Here is a 16,459-nt window from a genome sequence, read left to right on the forward strand (position 1 = left end):
TGATGCTGGCCTCATAAAATGAGTTAGGGAGGATTCCCTCTTTTTCTGTTGACTGGAATAATTTCAGAAGGAATGTTACCAGCTCTTCTTTGTACCTCTGGTAGAATTCGGCTGTGAATCCATCTGGTTCTGGACTTTTTTTGGTTGGTAGGCTATTAATTATTGCCACAATTTCAGAGCCTATTATTGGTCTATTCAGAGATTCAACTTCTTCCTGGTTTAGTTTTCGGAGGGTGTCTGTGTCCAGGAATTTATCCATTTCTTCTAGATTTTCTAGTTTATTTGTGTAGAGGTGTTTATAGTATTCTCTGATGGTAGTTTATATTTCTGTGGGATCAGTGGTGATATCCCCTTTATCATTTTTTATTATGTCTACTTGATTCTTCTCTGTTTTGTTCTTTATTAGTTGCTAGTGGTCTATACATTTTGTCGATCCTTTCAAAAAACCAGCTTCTAGATTCATTGATTTTTTGAAGGTTTTTTTGTGTCTCTATCTCTTTCAGTTCTGCACTGATTTTAGTTATTTTTTGCCTTCTGCTAGCTTTTGAATGTGTTTGCTCTTGCTAGTTCTTTTAATTGTGATGTTAGGGTGTCGATTTTAGATCTTTCCTGCTTTCTCTTGAGGGCATTTAGTGCTATAAATTTCCCTCTACACACTTCTGCCTGTTATTTTAATGTAAACCTTAACAGCTGCCACTGCCACTCTCATAAGTGTTCTGGTTTGGACAAGAAATTGTATATCACCCTACTTCCAGAGTTTGATATGGTCACTACTTTCAAAGAAACCTGCCTTCACTAACCAGCTGCTGTTTTTTTCTGAACCCTCATTTGCACATATGAGTGGAGTGCCGCACTCTTATAGCCACTACCATCACCACTATTTCTGAGACCTGTTCTCAAAAATAATCTCATCCTTGCTGTTACTCTTTGGCCCTGCTATCTACTTTATAATTTTCTACTCTTTAAGTTTTACTTCAAACAATTTTCTATATCTGCCTAGTTGGATCGAGGACTGGGTTTGAATTAATAAGTTTAAATTTGGTCCAAACTGGTAAAAAAAAAAAAAAAAAAGGAGGCACACAGGCATCCCTCTATATCCAGAGACCCTTACTGCTTCCAAAGGAATCCTCTCTAACACATCCACACTGCCAAAGCTAAAGAGTCTGTGTTTAGGGCCCCCAAATCCAAATTTTATATAGGCCTCTTTTCATCCCATCAGATATACTACTCTTTCTTGCCTGATAAGAGAAATAAGCCTAGACCAATGAAATTAAGTCCACTATGGAAGGAAAGGTGGCCCCTTTAAGAACATGGAATGGTCTGGAACCCTTGATTCTGCCCACTATGACAGCAGGAAGCAAAGGTCAGAGGGACTGGCCATAGGCACAAGTGAAGCTTTCTTGCCAATCTTCGTTGAACTCACACTTCAAAAGTCATGGTTTTCTTTCTTTGTTTTATCGTGATTTTCTGTCTTATTATAAAGAAGATCGCAGAAAAGAGGCAGAGAAGGAGAGCTGAAGGACCAAAAAAGAGTATCTAAACAACAGAGGATGAACACTGGGTCTGTCTTATTTTTCCTGTTTCTATCAGTTTGTCTTTTCATATGATACTTAACCTCTATCTTAACCTCGATATTATTACCAATCTAAGAATCTCTACCCCTCAAAGGTGGTTGTGGGCATTAGACAAAAGTTAGGAGTAGTTCATGGTATATATTTCACAAACTATTTAATCTTTTTAAATCAAAGGGCAATGAATTATTTTATAGACTGGATCAAACTTCCTCATGTAAAAATAACTATCAAAGTGGCTACGCAAAAATACATTTGATTTCAAAATCACTCAATCAAAATGATCATGTCATAATATGTATATGCATAGACATACATACAATACATATTGTATACGTACATACTCTTAACTGGTGTGGCTACAATAGGTTCTGTGTAGATCTTGTTTTGATCCAATATTATATGCCCCCTGTCTGTTTTAAATGCCAAATTCTTGCTTCAATGCCCATATTCCTGAAATTTAGTCTTATTTATGTACTTACTCAGAGTATGGTCTTTAAGTACCAAGTCTTTATCAGTTGATTTCTATGGATTAGCTTCCCTCCAAAACCCTTTAGAATATGTTGTGGCCATTTGACATTGCAGGTCTCTGTATTCAACCTAAGTATTTGCTGCCTGAGTTATTTTTGTCTTCTGTGTTTCCTCTGGAGATATGTGTTTTTCAAACCATGACAATGGGAAGGGGGATTTAAATTTAACGCTTTTGGATGGAAAGATCACTTACTGCTTAGAGTGGTGGCTGAAATGTATCTTCAATTTGCACTTACTCTTCAGTGGGCCATTTGATATTCCTATATAGATAAATGATGATGGTGATGAAGATGATAGATAGATAGATAGATAGACAGATAGATAGACAGACAGATAAACAATAGACAGAAAGATAGAAATAGAAAGACTTGCTATATGGTAAATATAATATATAAACATTTCCCCGTAGCAATTACCTTTGTTTATTTGTCATTTCCAAAGATTAGTCCTGGAACTATCTTGATATTTAAATATTAGAATGTAGAATTAATGTGAGCTATTATATATTATATTTTAAATTTCCCTAAAATCATGGCTATTTCTTCTCTTCCCTCAAAAAATCAATGTGCAGAATCTCTGGAACTCATCCCTTCAGAGGGTCCTTCCCAGAAGAACTATATCTCCACTACCTCGGTTCTCTGGAATAAATTACAAGTAAGTTATCTTAAAAGGGATGTTAAAGCATGTAAATACTAAAAAGAGAGAAAGCAGAATCTTATTTGGGAATAATTTTAGTAGATAGTTTTATGTATTTATCTTTTGGTAGAAGGTAGGGTTTCAGGGAATGGAACATAGAGATAACAATATTTCTAACTGTGAATATCTACATAATTGTATTTATATTAGAGCAGAAGATTGCTTTTTTACACGTTTCCTAAGAAAAAATGTCAGTACTAAAATTAATCTGTAAGATTTAAAAAATTGTACTTCATTTATTTAAGTATCATAGTAATTTCTCAGACATTCCAAGAAAGAACCACAGAAAATATTCCCTAACAAGAACCCTAGTTTGAGTGAGAAACAGAATAAAAGGAGAATTGTTTCATTCTTTCAGTTTTATGAGAATGCCATTATTTTATGTCTGCTATGTCAATCTAACGTAACTTCTGAAAGACTTCATTTATTCGCTTCCCACAGAATATAGTCATAACATTCGATTTCATCATAACACGTAACAGCTTATGATTGACTTTTTAAAGTGTCCTATAATATTTATTTTATTTTTTTCATTTAAAATAGCCTTATGATTCATGAGTCCAAAGAGGACAGTCTTTACATCTATCCATCTTATAACTGATGTGGCTCTCAAGGAACAAAAAACCTAAGCAAATTAAGGGAACAAACATTTATCAACCACGCAAATGGAGCCACTCTTTGTATGTATTATGCATCTCAATCTCTATATATGGTTATCAATGTAATAATTCAAGTGAAGGTAATATAATAAATACTAAGACCTCACTATAGCAAAATGATATGATAGAATTATGTCAGGCAGAATTAGACAAACTTCAAGACAAATGTTTGGGAAGTTTAGTTTATATGACTCACTGTCACTACTATTTTATTTTGTAAAATGGGATTAGGAAATATGAACCAAATGTATAGTATATACAATACTTAATATGTATTAACATACTTATATATAAGTATGCATAATCTATATTTAAATTTGGATCTTTAGAAGGAGATTTCAGATCAAATGAAAACTGATTAAATGCCATTAGACTGGTTAACCCAGAGATGAGACAGGTCTTATGTTTTTGAAGTCATTAAATTACCATAATTTAGCAATGCAACTGCTATTTTGTGTTTCAGTCCGCTTAAATAATACATTAAATAGTACATTGCTCAAGCTTATGTTGAACACTAGCTAATTACTGATCACTAGTTATAAGACATGTTAACAAATAACATAGAATGCAAAGTATTTCCTTGTAGAAGTGTTTAAAAACAATCAGAAAACAGTGAAACAGATGATCAGCAGAAAGTTATCTTTATGAATTTTCTTGATAAGTGCAATGAATTATAGAAAATTGGAGCTAGTTCACCAAAAATGGGTAACTGGTATTTGTTAACATAATAAGTTCTGGTTCTTTTGAGAGGGGGATATCTTTGGTTGACCACATAGCAAAATAACATTCCCCCAAAAAACCACACTGTGAATTAATGAGTGACCTCACAGTGATAAATTAAGGAAACACAGATTAGTAGTTTTAAGGATTTTGATTATGCAGTAAGACAAAATGTCAGCTGTGTGATTGAATAAAAACAGGTTTTTCTAATGTACTTAGCATATATTAGGAAACATATATCATCTATGAGGACAAGTGATGAAAAACAGAACTAAAAAAAGAACTTTCATGAGACATGTAAAATCATTAAGAGAATTAAATAAGAGAGAATGGCACTGAACTCAATGTGGGTCAATACATGTGGAAACTCAAAAAGAAAACCTCAGTAAGAAAAGAGGAAAGGGTGATACTAAGAATATAGAGGGGAAACTGGCCGGGCTTAAATGTAGGTGGCTTCAGAATCAGTATTGATCTGTGTATTAGTTCCCTATTGCTGCATAACAAATTATCAGACTTGGTAACTTATAAAAACACATATTTATTATCTCACAGTTTCTGTGCATCTCAGTCCATTTTGTGTTACTATAAAAAAACCTGGGGCTGAGTAATTTATAAAAATGGAAAGTTTATTTGTCTCATGGTTCTGCAGGTTGTAAAAGAAGCATGGTACCAGGATCTATTTCTGGTGAGGACTTTAGGCTGCTTCCACTCATGGTGGAAGGCAAAAAGGAGCTGGCATGTGCAGAGATCACATAGCAAGAGAGGATAAAAGGAGGTTTCCAGGCTCTTTTTAACAATCAGCTCTCATGAGAACTAATAGAGGAAGAAGTCACTTACTACTAAGAGAGTGGCTCCAAGCCATTCATAAGGAATCCACCACCATGACACACTAGGCTTCATCTCCACAACTGGGAATCACATTTCAACATGAGATTTGGAAGAGTCAAATATCCAGACTATAGCATTCTACCCCTGAACCCCCAAGTATCATGTCCTTCGCACATGCAAAATACAATAATTGTATCCCAATAGTTCCCAAAAACTTTAACTTGTTCCAGCATTGACTCAGAAATCCAAAGTTAAAAGTCCTATCTGAGACTCAAGGCAATTTACTTACAACTGGGGGCCTGTATAATAAAAAAAAAATAAGTTATTTAACTCCAAGGCACAGTGGTGGTACAGGCATTCAGTAAATATTCCCATTCCCAAAGGGAGAAATTGGCCAAAAGAAAGGGGGAATAAGCCCTACACAATTCCAAAACCCAGCAGAGCAGACATCAAATCTTAAAGCTCCAAAATAATCTACTTTGACTCCATGTCCTGCATCCTGGGCACACTGGTAAGCAGGGTGGGCTCTGAAGACCTCAAGAAGCCCCACTCCCATTGTTCTGCTAGGTGCACCTATGTGGCTGCTCTCATGGGTTACAGTCCAATGCTTACAGTTTTACTAGGCTGCAGTTGCACACTTCCAGGGGCTCTGTAATTCTGGAGTCTGGAGGGTGGTGGCACTGCCCTAGTAGGCACCATTTGTGGGGGCTCCAACCCCTATCGCATTCTGAGCACCTGTGGATATAACACCATATGCATGCCACCAAGGCTTACAGCTTGCACCCTCTGGAGCAGTAGCCTGAGCAGTACCTGGGGCCCTTTGAGCCACAGCTGGAGCTGAAGCAGTGGGGGTATAGGAAGGAACATCCTGAGACAGCACAGGACAGCAGAACCTGGGCCTGGCTCCCAAAACCATTCTGTCTTCTTAGGCCTCTGGGCCTGTGATTGGTCCTTTTACCCATAGTCTTGACTATTAGCGCCCGGCTTCCATTTAGTCATAGTAATCTCTTTAGCAAGTGGTAGTTCCACAACATCCTTGGATTCCTCTCCTGAAAACACTCTTTTCTTCTCTATCACATGGCCAGGGAGCAAATTTTCTAGATTTTTACACTCTGTTTCCTTTCTAATCATAAACTTCAACTTTAGGTCATCCCTTTACTCCCAGATAATATTGTAAGTTGTTAAAAGTAGTCATGCCATTCTTGAATGCCTTGCTGCTTAGAAATTTCTTTCACCAGATACCCTAGGTCATCACTCTTAAGTTCAGCCTTCCACAAAGCCCTAGGGCATGGACACAATGCAGCCAAGTTCTTTGCTACAGTGTCACACTGACCTTTCTCCAGTTACCATTAAGTTGCTCATTTCCATTTGAGACCTCGTCAGCATGGCCTTTACTGTCCATATTTCTATCAGCATTTTGCTCACAACCACAACCAATCTTTAGGAAGTTCCAAACTTTCACCTATCTCCCAGTCTTCTTCTGAGTGCTCCAAACTTTTCTAACTTCTGCCCATTAGCCAGTTCCCAAGCTGCTTTCACATTTTCAGGTATCTTTATAGCAATGCCCCACCCTTGGTACCAACTTTCTGTCTTGGTCTGTTTTTGTTTTGCTATAAAGGAATACCTAAAGCTAGGTAATATTAAGAAAAGAGGTTTATTTGGCTCATGATTCTGCAGGCTAGATGACTGGGAGTCTGGCGAAAGCCTCAATCTGTTTCCACTAATGGCAGAAAATGAAGGGATGCTGGCATGTACATAAGTCACATGGTGAGAAAGGAAGCAAGAGCAGGGAGGTGACAGGCTCTTTTTAACAGCCAGTGGTCATGGGAATTAATGGACTGAGAACTCACTACTGAGAGAATGGCACTAAATCATTCATGAGGAATCTGCCCCCATGACCCAAACACTTCCCACTAGACCCCACCTCCCACACTGGGGATCAAATTTCAACATGAGATTTGGAGGGGTCAGTTATCCAAACTATAGCACCAAGAGTCAGGAGTCTGAATATGGCTTATCTGGGTCCTCCACTCAGGGTCCTTCAATGCTGTGATCAAGGTGTCAGGCAGACTGCATCGTCATCTGGAGTTTAGGTCCTCTCCCAAGCTCATGCATTTGTTGGGAGAATCCACTTCCTTGCAACTATAGAACTTCATTCTCTTTCCTACCCCTTTCCTTGCTAGCTGTCATCTAAAGGCCACTGTCAGTTCCTAGAGGCCACTTGCAGTTGCCACATGGCCTTCTGATAGACCCTCTCACAACATTGCAGTTTACCTCTTCAAGGCCAGCAGAATGGCTAGCTCCATTCTGCTAGGATGGAGTCCTAAATAACAATGTATTCAAGAGAGTAACTATTGTATTGATATTCCCTATCATTTTCTCCATATTGGCCAGAAGCAAGTCACAGGTTCTTCCTGTGCTCCAGAGAAGGGGTTTCTGCAATCAATGTAGCTCATTGAGGGTATCATTCAATGTGTGTCCACATAATCAACAATTTACCCTTTAAAGAGGGCTAAAATTGAATAGCTCAGCTTTTTTCCTGGAAGACAAGGTGAACAGGGAAAAAATGGTGACCCTTAAAGGTTATAGAAAGCCTGGGACAGATAATCTTTTAAAACTGAATGAAACTAATTGAGGAATGTAACCTTTTCATTCATTCAACCAATTGGTTAAACCTACTGGTGCCTAGTATGTGCCAAGACCTGTGGTATTTAAACAATGATGAAAAACGTTATTGTCTTGACCTATGGAACTATATTACAGTGGAGGGAAACATACATTAAACAGGTCGATATGTATATAATTAAAAATTGTGATAAGTACTACAAAATAAAAGCTCAGAGGGCAGTGAGAGAGAATGACAAGGGTGATGCAATCACCTGTGGTGCAGTGTGTATCAGTATTACTCTTAATTATAGCCACCAAAAGAAAAGCAATAATGGTGCAAGAGGTGGATAAGAGACTCAAAAGAGAAGTGGGTCAGAGCAGTCAAAAAGTCAGTCAAAAAGTAGTGGTAGTAATTTCCAAGAAGTAGGGGCAGGATTGGAGGTGGAAGAGGCAAAATAAGACAAATAAGTGGTAGTAAGTAAGAGGCAAAATAAGACAAATGGGTGGTAGTAATTTCCAAGAAGTAGAGGCAGGATTGGAGGTGGAAGACGCAAAATAAGACAAAAAGTTGAAGTGACATGGATATTGGTAAGGGAAAGATAGTGCCCAAGACAAGAAAGAGCGTGCCTAAAGTTTCTTAGGAAAAGCCATGGAAAAGGTTTATCTGTCTCTGCTAAGAAATTAAACTTTTCCCCAAGAAAGCTCTCACTGTACTTTTACTTCAAGGATACATGGTAACCAAGCTAAGCATTCTGTTAAAGCACATTGTTAAAGTTGCTCTCACTGAATGTCCCAGTAATACGTTAGATATCAAATCCAAAACCCTATTTTAAGACTTCACCTTATCTGATCTCTCTATAGACATTTAATACTTAATGTTTCCTGAACACTTCCAGGGTAATACTCTCCTAGTCGTCTGCCTATCTCTCTGACTGTAATTCCCTAAAATCCTTCTGAAACACCTTCTAATCTCTAATCAGAGGCAGTGCCTGCCACAAAGTGGTGGACAACAAATACATATATTTTAAGTTTTTGAACCATTCTTGTATGAATGGAGAACACAGCCAGTATAATGTTTTTCAGTAAACATAAAAAATTCTCACCATTCTCCTAAGCAAACTAATGCGGGAATATAAAAACAAATACCGCATGTTCTCACTTATAAGTGGGAGGTAAACAATGAGAACACATGGACACAAGGAGGAGAACAACAGACATTGGGGATTGCTTTAGAGTGGAGAGTAGGAGAAGAGAGAAGATAAAAACCCCCCACCAATTGGGTACAGCGCTTATTACCTGGGTGACAAAATAATCTGTACACTAAACCGCTGTAACACACAGTTTACCTATACAACAAACCTTCACATATAACCCTGAACTTAAAATTAAACTTAAAAAAATAAAATCTTCCATTCAGTAAAAAAAAAAAAATCTTAAAGGCCTACAGTATTCATATTTTCTCAGATCTGTTTTAAAATGACATTTTTAAATGTTCATGGACATGTTTCCTTATGGTCCTTGGAAAAGTGAATTTATGAATGGAGATTTTTAATTGTAAAAAAGTAACATGTTATGCTGGGGAAATTAAGTTTTAGCATGAACCTCTATCATAAAACAATTCTATGCCAAGACGAAACTCTGGTTATGTGACATAAATAATGTTATGATAACATATGTTGTGAAAACAATTAGTCATGTATTTTAAGACGGGCAGATCACGAGGTCAGGAGATCGAGACCATCCTGGCTAATATGGTGAAACCCCGTCTCTACTAAAAAATACAAAAAACTAGCCGGGCGAGGTGGCGGGCGCCTGTAGTCCCAGCTACTCGGGAGGCTGAGGCAGGAGAATGGCGTAAACCCGGGGGGCGGAGCTTGCAGTGAGCTGAGATCTGGCCACTGCACTCCAGCTTGGGCGACAGAGCGAGACTCCGTCTCAAAAAAAATAAAAAAATAAAAAAAAATAAAAAAAAAAATGTGTGCATATGATCATACAAAAAAGACAAATGGAATATTTCATAAATGCAACAAATTTAATTTTGTGTTAATACAGTACTAACATTCATAATTGTGCAATACTAGAGTGTGGAACTTGGTACTATAGTATGATAAAAAAATAAATATTTGCTTTTCTTACGTAAATTTTCTCCTGTAACATTTGCTTTTTACTTTAGTATGGAAACTGGATTGCCCAATATCTAAACCAGTATGAAGGAACTATTTTACAAGTATTTAATGGTTATTTAAAAGCAGCCAGAAATTATTTTACTAAAATAAGATATTTTCATGTGTTGTTTTAAATCACTACAGATTTCTGAGAGTGATTAAATAGATTTCTAAAATAACTAAACATAAGCATATCTGAATGAGAATAAAAATTGTATTAAATGTCATTTAATTACATTTGATATTTTTCACTTATTTGCAGAGTTTTTCTACACCAGGAGTTCCAAAGTCAAGCTACATTCAAAGAGAGAAACAACACACTGGATACTCACGTTATGAAGAGTCAGACATTCCTTATAGGATAGAACATGTGCAATTGAAATCTAACTATTAAGTTTTCTGTGGAAAAAAACATATATGTAAACTATATGGCCATCTGATCATTTTAAAAGCATACTCAGAATACTTTAAGAAAACATCATGAGTATGAATTATCTATGCTCTAAACACTTTACTTCTCTTTCTGCGTTTATGCCATCACTTCTTATCTCTTTATACTTAGAACTTTTTCTTTCCCCCTCTCTCACTCTATGACTCCTGAAAAAAACTTTCATTTCCAATATCCAACTTCATTAACTAAGCAGGGATGGCAAATGTTTATTATCACCAAAATGCAGCATAACACTTGCATACTGGTTTATGACATGCATCTTTATAAAGTGCTCAGTGAAATGAATAAACGATTGATTGCAAATTGGTCAAAGAGAATACTGAGTACTTTATTAGTTACTGGCTAAAGCTAATGAGTTACACAAAAGCATCATCTCTAAATAAGGAATTTTATTTGAAATATGTAATTTCATTAGGAATAAATTCCATAAAATAAACTAAGAATTGCTAAATGATTTCTGTAAACTGATTGGAGCTGTAGAATGATCCCATGACCTGGGCCCCTGACTCCTTTCCTTTCTTCCTTCATTCCTTCTTCTCTTCCTTTATCCCTCCTTTATTTAAAGGGTACCCAGAGAGGAGCAAGATGGTGGAGTAGAAGCCTCCACCAATCACTGCACATCACCCCCAGCAAGGACACCAATTTAACAACTATCTACACAGAAAAAAACAACCATATAAGAGCCAAAATTCAGGTGAGCCCTCATAGTACCTGGATTTAACTCCACATGACTGAAAGAAATACTAAAGAGATAGAAAAAAAAAAAAAAAAACCCACCTTGAATCACTGACACTACCTCTCCCTAACTCCCCAGCAGCAGTGTGGAGTGGAGCATGTCTGGGCATTGGGGAAGGGACAGCACAACAATTGTGAGGCATCAAATTCAGTGCTGTCCTGTTACAGCAGAAAGGAAAACAGAATAAAACTCAGCTGACACCCACCCACAGAGGGAGCATTTAAACCAGTCCTAGGCAGAGGGGAATCTTGGATCCCAATGGGTGGAACTTGAGTACGTGCAGACCTTGCCACCCACGGCCAAAGTGCTCTGGATTTCTAAGCAAACTTGATAGGCAGTCTAGGCCACGGGGACTACAACTCTTAAGTCCTAGTGCTGAACTGGGTCCAGAAACAGTGGTCTGAGGGTGCATGTGACCCACTGAGACATCAGTGGGAGCAGCTAAGGGAGTGCTGGCATCACCCCTCCCCTAAACTCTCGGCTGTACAGCTTTTGGCTCCAAAAGAGACCCCTTTCTTCCTCTTGAGGTGAAGAGAGGGAAGAATGTGGAGGACTTTGTCTTGCATTTTGGATACCAGCTCAGCCACAGCAGGATAGGGCACCGGTCAGAGTCATGAGGACCCTGTTCCAGGCCTTAGCTTCCAGGCAGCACTTCTAGACACACCCTGGGCCAGAAGGGAACCTGCTGCCTTGAAGGAAAGAACATAGTCCTGACAGCATTCATCACCTACTAACTGAAGAACCCTTTGGCCCTGAATAACCAGTAGCAATACCCAGGTACTACATCAAGGGCCTTGAGTGAGATGCTAAGACTTGCTGGCTTCAGGTAAGACTACCATACTGCCAGCTGTGGTGGATACAGGGTGAAACTCTTTCTGTTTAAGAAAATCAGAGGGAATGTTGAGGGGACTTTATCTTGCACCTTGGGTATCAACATGGCCACAGTGGGGTAGAGTATCAAGTGGGTCTCTGATTCTAGGACTGACTCTTGGATATCATCTCTGTACCTGCCTTGAGCCAGAAAGGAATCTACTATCCTGAAGGGTGAGTCCAGGGCCAGGCGGCATTCATCATATGCTCACTGAAGAGCCCTGGGACCTTAGGACCCAGGGTCTCACTTGCAGTAGTCTGGCAGTACTCCCTATGGTCTGTGGTGGTGGCGGCTATAGAGTGAGGCCCCTCTGCCTTTGGAAAGGGAATGGAAGAGTTAGAGGGATTGCATCTTGTGGTATGATTGCCAGTTCAATTGTAGTACAATAGAACACCAAGCAGACTTCTAAGTTTTTGACCCTAGGATCTGACTCCTGATGGTACTTTTGGACCCACCTGGAGCCTGGCGGTTCTTGCTGCCCTGAATGGAAGGAGACAGGACTGGGTGGCTTTGCCACCTGCTGATTGCAGAGCCCCTTGAAAAAACATAGGCAGTAGCCAGGGAGTAATGATAGCAGGCCTTGGGGGAGATGCAGTGCTGTACTGGCTTCAGGTCTGAACCCAGAGCAGTCAGAGTGGTGGTGGCCACAGGGGTGCTTGCATCACTCCACTCCCACCTTTGGGTGGCTCAGAACATAGAGAGGGAGACACTCTGTACGTTTGGGAGAAAGTAAGGGAAGCATATAAGATTCTCTGCCCGGTAATCCAGAAAATACTCCTGGATTTTCTCCAAGACTAATAAGGCAGTATCTAGGAGTGTGCAAGAACCACTGAGCTTGGTTGGGGTGCTCTCTGAAGCAGATACAGCTTAGTTCACAACACCCAAGTCCTTTGTGGAAAAGGTGGGAGCATGTATTTACTCCCTAAACTTTTGGAGAATGAACCAAATGGACCAAATGGACCACTCTCATTCCTGAATCACTCATTCTCTCTATTTCTCCCTGTCTCTTAATTTCCACACTTTCTCACTATATCTAGTCTTCCAGCACCTCTTTTCCTTTTTATCTCTTCCCTTCCTGGCAAACTTTCTGAGTACAGTCTTTCTTATGAAGAGCCCTAGAGTAATGATCAAGTCTTAAGACTCCTATGGGGTTTTGCAAATTTCCCAGGCCTGGAGTGTTGAATGTAGCATTTGCTTAGTCTATGGATGGAGATGTGGGTAAAAAATATAGAGGACTTCTAGTCTAGGCTGAAATGGAGCTAGTTCTTCTTTACAATATCTAAATTTGAACACATTTCTTCACCAAAATTAATATATTGTCCTTCTGTGTTAAAACGAACACACAAACAAACAAACAAAAAAACTCTCCTGGATCTAAGATGCATCACAAAGTGTCCTACACTAATCTGTCAACTATTGGTCCTGTTCTTCAGCCATCTCTCCTTAATTCCCTGGTGTGGAAAAGGGGAAATTAAGAAAAGAAAAAAAAGAAAAAGAAATTGTTAAGTGCTCACCAGTCACTGTCCCTTCTACTTCCTAATAGATCTCAAATATGTCCCTCTTCCTACCATTATCTCTATTCATTCTGACACTATCATCGTCTGAAACACCACCGTCTTTTCCCTGGACAATTGTAACTGACACCCAATTGGTCTCCCATATATTACAATTGCCTCAGTCCAATCCTTTTGGCACAGTACAGCTAGGGTAATATTTTAATATACACACCTAGTCTCGTTATATTTCTCCTTAAACCTCTTCAAGAGTTTCCAATTACCTTAGAATAAAATTTCAAGTTCTCACCATGGATCACAAGGCACTCTAAGACCCCAAGATATCAGGTCTCTGTCACTCTGTCTTTCCATCTCTTTCTATCTAGATTTACATCTATAGCTACATCTACATCATGTATGTGTTTGCGTGTTACTGTGTAATATTTATAAGAATACTTACTATGATGTAAGTACAAAATACTTTATATGCAATCTTACGCCATCCTCCCATCACTATGAGGTAGGTACTATTATTTTTCCCATGTACAAATGAGGAAATCGAGGCTTTAAGTAGTTTATTAACTTGTGCAAACCCACACAATTAGTGTCAGAGCCCAGGATTTAAACACAATCAGCCTGATTCAAAACTATGTAACTAGGAACAGTATATTTTTTCCAATTTCTTCACTTACCACTCTCCATCTTGCTATGTGCTCTAGTCATACTTGACTTCCGGTTTATCTTTTAGGGCCTTCCTACATGTTGTTCTCTCTGCCTGGATAACCTGATCAGAAATAAGTCCTTGGAATTCAGACATTTCTATGGAAGATGTGGCTATCTCAGAGAAAAAACCTCTAAGTTAGGCTTAGAGATTTTTAACCATGAAAGAGTTCCTGGTTGGTTGAAAAGTTTTCTGTGAATGTCACATAGTCCAGAATAGAAACAAGCTTCCAGTTGTTGAAAGATTCCTTTATTCATACTGAGAATCATGTAGGGCCAGACCCTGGGTGGTAGGACTTCTGTAGGTGTTTAATACAACACAAGACCAGGCTCTAACTGACTCTTATCAGTCTAAGCAGGAATAGACATTGAGTGTTCAGAGTCTTAGCCTCTTGATGCTGAGGCTGGCCTAAGAACAGGGTCTGGGTGGTTAGAGATTTTGTTTGTATGCACTGAAAACTTCATAAATTGTGAAGAGGCTGCTATTGTAAGTGCTAGAGTCAGAGTAGGAGAAGACTGAGGATGGTCAAAGGCGTAGTTATATATAGGAGATAATGTAGCACAGTGGTTAACAACTTAAACAACTCTGTGGTGAGCCTGCTGCATTGAAATTCCAGATTCCACACTTCCTAGCTGTGGGACATTGGTCAAGTGACTTATCCTTTATCTCTGTTTCATCTTCTCTAAAGTGAGAATAACAGTATGTACTCCATAGGGCTGTCATAAGGATTAAATAAGACATGTAAAGCACTTGAAACAGTGCCCAGCAAATAGTGATTAGTCAAGAAATCATAACTATTATCTGTTATAGCCTAGTACAGGAATAAGGCTAAAGTGGACAAAGGTTTCTTCTGTAGGTGCTCGCTGCACTCCAAGAAACAAATCTCATGTTTGAACTTATAGTCTATGTTTGAATATACCTTTCTTATCTGACTTTTCCAAACTTTGCCCTATATATATACATTTGAAATATATATATTTAGAGAGAGAGAGAGAGAGAATTTATTCTTTCCAATCCTGTCTACTCCTCTGATGTACACCACCTGGACTGCCTGATCTAACCACCTAATTACAATCAGGTCTGTTTGTTGATTCCTACATCTATCTCATAGTGACAATGGTAATTTTGATTTTAATTGCTTCCTGCTAAGCTCAAAGATGTTTGGTTTGCCTTTCTGACACTGCCAAGCAACAATCAAAAGTCTTTATATCCTTTGCTTCTTACAAGTAGAGGAGAGTGACAAAAGGTAGTAGCAAAGATGACAATATGCTAAGATGGTAAGTACTCCCATAAATAGGTTCTTCTCCACCAGGAGACAATCTTTTTACTGAACTCTTAAAAATGAAGTATTCCACTTGGCTTTACTCTTCTAACTAGAAGTCACTAGCAGCTAAAATTGTGAGTTTATACACAATAACTTTTCTTTTAGAATGGCCTTGATATAGCTACAATATTATAGTCTTGTATACAAAGTTGTTCAAGCTGTTTTCTGAAGGAACATTCATCCCTTCTGAGATTTTTAACAGTTTCAGAGGAATTTTCCCTCTTTCTTCTACTGCTAAGCTTTTAGTTTAACAGATGCTTTCAGCATATTGTATATTTAGTTATGACTGGCCTAGTATTGGTGTCCAAAGTTTGTGCTTTTATATCATCTGGTTGGGATACTGTCACAGTAAGAACGTTTTGTTAGGAATTATCCCATTTCCTTGATCACAAAGTTTTTGCTACTGACACTTGTAATTTAGAGACTTGGTAGGATTGGGTAAGTGCCTGGCTGGGAATTTCATTAAACTGGAAAAGGATGAGTATAGCAGATTTTTTTTTTTCTCATATGACCTCAAAAAAGATGTTAAGGCCAAGAGAAGCCAGAAGATATGATAGGACCAAGAAGAAAGATGAGGTCAAGTTTTCAGTTTCTGTCTCTAAAGTGAAGGGGTTAGATTAGATGACTTCTCAGTTCCCTTCCAGAAATGATATTGCATCATCCGAATCCTGGATGATGAGCCAAGATAAGAAGCCTAGGTCCAGAAAGTGGGTCAGATCTAGGTGGACAATTAGCAGAGACCAGAAACCGAGGCTTGCTGACTGGGAACAAAATCCTAGACCAAAGTCAAGGCCACAAAAGGTTGCTATGTAATTATGGGATCTGTGTGATAGGCATAGGGATCAGCAGCAAGAGAGAAGGCTGGTACTGTACCAAACTCCTTTACATGTAAGAGCTTTCCACAGGTTTCCTGCCCAGAGTAACTCACAATAGTTTTCAACATGTGTGCAAGGCTTGAATCTATAGGACAAAAATAGGAGTGACTATTTGAAGTAATGGACTAGGGGAGCAGGGAAAAAGTACTTCTAGATAATGACCATCAGAGCAATTATTTTTGTCAGGAGTTGAGGAAGAGATCAAAAGGAA

The 16,459-nt window shown here is 38.5% G+C and overlaps 2 long non-coding RNA genes across 3 annotated transcripts in view; one reads left to right on the plus strand and one right to left on the minus strand.

The window, feature by feature from the left end:
- LOC115898728 overlaps positions 1–16,459 on the minus strand; it is a 53,790-nt gene that overhangs the window by 16,506 nt on the left and 20,825 nt on the right. The window contains exon 3 of one of the 2 annotated variants that reach the window (XR_004058418.1): positions 10,110–10,176. The exons of the other annotated variant lie outside the window; for it this stretch is intronic. This is a non-coding gene — a long non-coding RNA (uncharacterized LOC115898728). The remainder of the gene's footprint in view (positions 1–10,109; positions 10,177–16,459) is intronic. 2 annotated transcript variants of the gene reach the window in all.
- On the plus strand, positions 1,354–10,271 carry LOC104678163. The gene is made up of 4 exons (XR_750137.2): positions 1,354–1,561; positions 2,674–2,756; positions 3,342–3,537; positions 10,040–10,271. It is a non-coding gene; the product is annotated as an uncharacterized LOC104678163 (long non-coding RNA).

The sequence above is a fragment of the Rhinopithecus roxellana genome, chromosome 7 (assembly GCF_007565055.1).
Source record: "Rhinopithecus roxellana isolate Shanxi Qingling chromosome 7, ASM756505v1, whole genome shotgun sequence".
Taxonomy (NCBI): domain Eukaryota; kingdom Metazoa; phylum Chordata; class Mammalia; order Primates; family Cercopithecidae; genus Rhinopithecus; species Rhinopithecus roxellana.